Genomic DNA, 7,287 nt, shown 5'->3' on the forward strand with positions numbered 1-7,287 from the left:
TACCTATGAGCAATGTGTGAGGCTATTCCAGGATTGCCTTCTCTGACAGCGCTGCGACATGACTGATGTTCTCTATGATATGGAAGTGCCAGTATTTGAGTTGGGTAGACAAAGTTAAAAATTATACAACATCAGGACATAGTCCAGCAGGTTTATTTGGAAACACTAGCTTTCAGAGAGCCGCTCCTTCATCAGGTAGGTGTCTTTCTGCAGAAACTTGATGCGTGTGTCAATATGCGCGATGTTGTGGAAGATCATCTGGACTTTAACCGACCGTTCGTGGTGTCGATAGTACCCATGACTTGGATGTTTTGGTATTGGACTGGGGTGGACAAATTTAAAAATTTCACAAAGCCATATTAGAGTCCAACAGTTCACAACCACCTAATGAAGAAACAGTGCATGGAACACTGGTGCTTCCAAATATGCGAGTTCGATACAATCTGATGCCATGTGATTTTTAACTTTGATAACCCTTGGTAATATTTAACTGATCATAGACAGTAAAAGAATTTTCTTTCCTGGAGATGAAAATTTCAAACATTATCCACCTCAGTGTAACAAAAAAGATTAGTTTCGATGTGTGCTGAATCTCCATTATGTATTTGCGCCAAGCAAAAGTCGAACCTGCACCCGCCTGATCCATAGCCAGCTATACGAATGGCTGTACCACTGGCCAGATGCACAGCTGAGATTTTACACGCGACAGAGCTGTGATGCTAACAATGACAGGAGCAATAAAAGTAACAGTCACAAGGTGAGCGAAGAACAAAGAGAATCACCATCAATGATTCACTTCACATTGTCCTAAAAAATTGATCAGCCAATCAATGAGGTCACTGCTGATCAAGGAAATTGCAACTTACTTTGCTACGTTTTCACCATAATTAGAGATAAACTCCAGCCTAATCACAACATTGCATATTCCCATTAATTTTAAGATTTAGATTATGTTAATGACCTGTCCGTATTTGCAGGAAACTGAATGACATGAAATGAGTGAAAACGTCCTTCTGGTCATGTAATCTAGTGCAGAGTCGGCCAGAAAAGAAAAGTCAAAGACTTGAAACATCATTCCCATTTCTCTCTGTACCAATGCGTTTTCCTGAGTTGAATATTTGCAGGACTTGTCTTTAATATCTAATGAATTACTTATTTTCCCATGACAGAATCTTCATAAATCAGTTAACACCTGAGGTGTTGAAACCTATTTTACTTCAGATTAAAATAATTGAATACCCTTTCCTCCAGCCTAATGTCCCAATACTCTCTCCTCTTCCATGCAAATACAAGCTGCTCCAAGAGAGGTTGGAGCTCCCAACCTGACGTTCCAATGTTCCTTGCTGCTCCATGTCAATACAAGCTACTCTAGTTGAAGTTGCAGCTCCCAGTCTGATGTCCCAATGCTCCCTGCTCCATGTCAATAGAAAACGTCCAGTTGCTGTTGGCTCTACCAGTCTGATGTCCCAATGTTCCCTGCTGCGTCATGTCATTAAAAGCAGCTCAAGGTGAGAGTGGAGCTCCCAGACTGATCTCGCAAAGCGCCTGCTCCATGTCAACTGAAGCTGCTCCAAACGAGGTTGGATCTCGCAGTTTGATGTCCCAATGCTCCCTGCTGCTTCATGTCAATAGAAGCTGCTCCAGGTGAGGTTCGAACTCGCAGCCTGCTGCCCCAATGCTCCCTGCTGCTCCATGTCAATAAAAGCTGCTCCAGGTGTGGTTGGAACTCCCAGTCTGATGTCACAATGCTCCCTGGTCCATGTAAACAGACGCTGCTCCAGATGAAATGGGAGCTCCCATCCCTGGCTCTCGTTGACGTTGTAGCTCCCAGTCTGATGTCTCAATGCACCCTGCTCCATGTCAATAGAAGCGGTCCAGTTGAAGTTGGATCTATCAGTCTGATGTCCCAATGCTCCCTGCGGCTTCATGTCAATAAAAGTTTCTCCAGGTGTGCTTTGAACTCCCAGACTGATGTCACAATACTCCCTGGTCCATGCCAACAGACGCTGCTCCAGATGAGGTGGGAGCTCCCATCCCTGGCAGATCACACACCTCTATACCATCATAGAAATACTGCCCACTGACCATTTCCACCACGAGAGCCATTGGTGCAATAACCACATCATGAGAGCCTAATCTTACTTTTAATCACCACCGACTCATTATTTCCAAAGGACTTCTTTCTTCGAACTTATTTTGCATGTGCATATTGCAGTCAATCCGAAGTAAGATAATCGTGCTAATTGACGTATGCTCACTAGAAATCACATTCTATTTTTCATGTTGAGTAACTGCTACTTAGCAAGGACAATGTTTGTAATGGAATCACTCTTTTATTTCACGTGAGGGAATTTGGTTTGTATTATTTAAATTAAACTTGGTCACTGTGTCAAATGATCAAATAGATCTCAATTTCTGAACAAAATTGGTAATGTTGTCATCCACATTGAAATGTGGTGTCTACTTCTTTCAGCCACACGGGTATTAGAACGAACCGTCTGTTAATGACATGCGTATAAAGACATTTCAAATCAGTTTTCATGTTTAAGCTGCATAAATCTGCGGTTATTGATACACAGTTTAGATTCAGTCCCTGCAGTTAACTTGCTGACTTCTCCAGGTGTTCATAGTTCAATATGATGCATCAAGTGTGTGCATAACGAGAGGGAGTTTGCTTCCCACATCTTGTGTTTATATGTGTCTTATGTCCAGCATTCATCAATGGCGAGAGCAAGGGGAAAGGATAAGACCAATGTGTAAGTCTGTCCGTGCCCATGCACGGCACCCACATCGGTAATTCTCTACTGTGCATTTACAGCCAGTTCTCGGGTGCCCCTGCACCCAGCCCCTGCCACTTTTGAAATATCTCCATTGTTTCGTGCTGTCTCTCTGTGCTCGTTTTACCAAGATGAATCACTTCTACCCAACTGCTACAAATTTCATCTGACAAAACACTCATTAAGAATCGCATGCATCAACATGCACTTCGCATCTCTCGTTATTTGGTTCTCCTGGATCTCTTTCATACGATAAATGTTCACAGCAACTTGACTTGGAAAAGACAATCGCGTTCCTTTTCATTGTCCCAATTCAATCTACATTTCAATGCAGTTTAGGCAACAGACTCAAATTATTCTTTGAGATTTTATTATAGCGTCGATGCATATAAACAGACAGCTGTGATCATGCAAAAATAGCAAAATTGAAAAACGCTGATAACAGCGACGAGAGTGGGATTCGAACCCACGCGTGCAGAACACAATGGATTAGCAGTCCATCGCCTTAACCTCTCGGCCACCTCGTCACATAAGTCACGGGCACATTTGACATTATGAATAAGTGAATTGCGTAAATTATGCTGAGCAGCAGATATTTCTCCCTGGTATTGGTGAAATGATAAATAGTACAGGACGGTCCTAAGAGTATCGTCTTACCACTCCCACTGTGACACTCTGCTCACAGTGATCTGAACAAAAATGAAGAAATGACGATGTAACAAGGTTTGTTGAATTCTGTGAAGATTTGAAGTCAACGGAATGAAGAGCCCGTGACAGCAGGAGGTGTAAAGTTGTCTGTGAGGAATTGTTTTCCAGACTGGAGGAGAGTGCATAGTGCTCAATGTCATTATTCAGAACACCTTTCTTCCACTCAGATATTTTTGACACGCACTTGTGTACTGGACAGGCAATTTTGAAACCCTAAATAAGGCTAAACTGACAATTGAATTCAACAATGCAAAACCCTTGATCTGTATCATTTTCCTGGGCGGTGTGACACCAAGTCACTGTATGTTCACAGCAACACAGTGAGCAAGTGTCAGAAGGAAAATGAGTGCAGTGCCAGAGCGAATGCTAGGAGCAGCAGTTGACACACGGGAAGTGCATTCCCCTGAACAGGAAAACTTCCCAAACAGTGGACTGCGGTGGAAGAATTCAGAGGGGGTTTACATTTTGGAATTTGATGCCAGAGACACAATGGACATCTGTTATTGAGTCTGTTCAAGATGAAGGTTTTAAGATTTCTACAGATGAAAAACAAAATAAAAGGCTCATGGGTTAGTGAAGGCAAAAGTTGAAGTTGCACATTTTTACATCTTTGCAATGAGTAGCTCACCACTTGCCTCACATGGGGTCAGAAGCACTGGTGAAGATGATCGTATAATCGCAGTGACCAGCCATGGAATCAGAGAAACTTGGTTTCCCAACCGTTAATGGACAACCAGGAATGTGGAGGGAAGCATTAATGTGTTGCTCCAGTGCTGCTGGTGAACAGTGCACGGTATCTCTGTGCCAGTATAGTGGGCTGCGCTCTGCCGAAGTTTTAAGTTTGAGCCTCACATGGAGCAGCTTAAATTTGTCGTGTTGAGGGGTACGGGTAGAAGGTGATATTGAGCAATGTCACGTTTATGGGAAAGTACCAGTTTTTGTGGATTGAGAAACGACCTTTTCAGGATAATGACACCTTGATCAACAAACATACTGCAAATACTTAAAACGAGAAAAGACAAGTGTGGAGGGAGAGCCGAAGGTGATTTTTCAGCAGACGGATGAAGTTTCCCATGTGCATTGCGTTAAATTCCGGGAAAATAGATGTTGATCTGTTTTCATGTTATGCAGTTTGTTGCAAACTCGCAATGGGCATTGTAATAATAATAAAAAAAAGACTGATCGCATAGGACCGTCTGAATATTGTATTCACTTTTAGTCTGAGCATCTTTCAGCTGGAATGGTGTTCTCCCTTTCCCTTATGGTTCCCCATTTAATATACTGTATTTTATCAGTATATCTAACTTTTTCAACAAGTCAAACCATCTCGCTCCTGATTACCAAATCGAGAGAATGCCATAATTTTGTTAATTTATCTGCAGTGCAGCTGTAGGGCGCAGTGATCAAGTGGAAAGGCATTGGTCACGTGAACCAAGTAGCAGTAGCAGGCTTTTGAAATCTGGCTATTCTATCGCAGTCATATTCAAAATATTCAACATAATCTTAAACCAAATCATATTGGTAGAAAATAAGAAAAAAAAACGAAAGAATCGCCGATGTTGAAAATCAAACAAATACAGAAGTTGCTGGAAAAGTTCAGTATTTCTGACAGATCTGTGGAGGAACGGACCAATGGATCAGAAACTGGATTCGTGATGGAAGAGCACAGCAGTTCAAGCAGCATCCAAGGAGCAGTAAAATCAACGTTTCGGGCAAAAGCCCTTCATCAGGAATAAAAGACTGGAAAAGACATGCAGAAGGAGCAAATCAACTTCAGTGCAGGCACAAAAACAGGTTAACTGGAAAGAAGACAATACAACACAATGAGATGGAATGGACTTGTTTATGAGAAAGGATTAAATATTTAAGCTATTTTACATACAGACTGTCGTCACATTGGAAAAAGGAACTTACAGCAGTGTAACGGTGATATTTGCCTATGACATCACTATTCCTCGAAGGTACTTGCTAAAAAAAGGTGAAGACGGCTGGAAACTGCTGTTGTCAGTGCGATATACAGAGGCCTAGCGGGAGCCTAGTGGGCCTATAAACCAGAAATCAATAATAAAAGTATTCTTCTTTTTAGAAGAATCCGATTCAGACCATCATCTTAACACTTCCTGGGGAGAAAATGGATGTGGGAGAGGGGAGAGTCAAAATTGGTTCCAGCATTTACAACCTTGGTCCGTGTGACAACAAAAGCAGAAACCTGGAACTGTTTACCTTGCTTCTGAAAAACAGGTTAGTAAATTTTGAAGAGCATAGATATTTCTTCCTGGTGATCATGAAATGATCAAGAGCAGAGTACGGTTCCCTGAGTATGGTCTGACTTCTGGGTTATGGACTGTGATATTCTGCTCACATGATCTGAACACAAATGACTCAGTGACAAGATCTGCTTAATCGGATTCCGTGAAGAACAGAAGCCGATGTAATGAAAAGAACAATAAGAACGGGAATGCAGCAAATTATTTTCCAGTCTCGAGGAGAATGCACAGTGCTGTTTCCAGGGGTCAATATCTGTGCAAGCAGTGTTGGGTGTTATTGTACTGCATCTTTGGTATAATGGTGCAAAAGTACGGAACGTTTGTATAGAGGGGATAACTTCAAAATCGCCAAAGAGGCAAAACACACAAATGAGGTAAACAACAATGTAACCACACAATATGGTGTTACATCATTCAGTAAACTTCCCTGCTCAAATTTCGTTCAAAATCGCCTTTGTATAATTCCTAAGCCTGATATTCGAACAGTGAATGGAATGTCAATACAAACTGCTCTGATCTCACAACTTCAGCATTTCATATGTCCCCTTGTGTATGTCTGGCAATAGTAATTGATCCCTCACTGTGTTACTTCAGCACACGTAGAGAGGAAATAACTATAAGAACAACAGTCAAGTATGTGAATGGGATTTGACACGATTCTGTTGCAACCAATCCATTAAGCTGTAATTGAAATTGCTTCCACCTTTCCTATGTCGGTAAAAAGATTGCACAGCTTAGTGGTGAGTTTTCATGCATGGAATTAGACCCAGCATCCTTTCTCAGGTTGAAATATACAGGGATATAAAGACATAATGATAGACCCGGGCAGTATTTACTGGACTATAAAGACGTTAGGAATGACACGGCCATGATACCATGTCGTTAGAAACGATGGAAATGAGGTGTACTGGGAGATAAAGCCACTAGAAACGAAAAGAGGGGGTTTAATGGGATGGTGGCATAGATAAGGAATAATGCGGGAGAAATCAGGAAAGACTGAGTTGTGTCCGAAAAGAAGTTATCCATCTGATGTGAAGTTGTTAAGAGTAAATCCGAGGGAAATTTCCTCGTTTAGGTGAGTGGAAACTGAAGGTTAGAACTTCAAACCCATCGGGGCACGATAAAGAAGTTTGGAGTAGGCATTTTTTATTCTGAGAATTATTGAATTCGGAGATGAATTTTCAGAAATAGAATCATTTTAGGAGCGGATTCAAGAATATTTGAAAAGCGAGTGCAGGCAGACAAGGAGTGAATTAGATTGGATTAGATTCGATTAGATTACTTACAGTTTGGAAACAGGCCCTTCAACCCAACAAGTCCACACCGACCCGCTGAAGCGCAATCCACCCAAACCCATTCCGCTACATTTACCCCTGCCCCTAACACTACGGGCAATTTAACACAGCCAATTCACCTAACCTGCACATGTTTGGACTGTGGGAGGAAACCGGTGCACCCGGAGGAAACCCACGCAGACACGGGGAGAATTAAACAGCGACAGTCATTCTGGGCTGCCTGGATGGGGATGCAAAATG

At 42.0% G+C, this 7,287-nt stretch overlaps 1 non-coding gene across 1 annotated transcript; it reads right to left on the bottom strand.

Moving 5' to 3' along the window:
- Window positions 1-3,222: 3,222 nt before the first annotated feature.
- On the bottom strand, window positions 3,223-3,304 carry trnas-gcu (transfer RNA serine (anticodon GCU)). The gene has a single exon. It is a non-coding gene; the product is annotated as a tRNA-Ser (tRNA).
- Between the last annotated feature and the right edge of the window lie 3,983 nt (window positions 3,305-7,287).

The sequence above is a fragment of the Chiloscyllium plagiosum genome, unplaced genomic scaffold (genome assembly GCF_037043375.1).
Source record: "Chiloscyllium plagiosum isolate Xiang-an unplaced genomic scaffold, Cpla_swu_hap1 HiC_scaffold_13, whole genome shotgun sequence".
Classification (NCBI taxonomy): Eukaryota; Metazoa; Chordata; class Chondrichthyes; order Orectolobiformes; family Hemiscylliidae; genus Chiloscyllium; species Chiloscyllium plagiosum.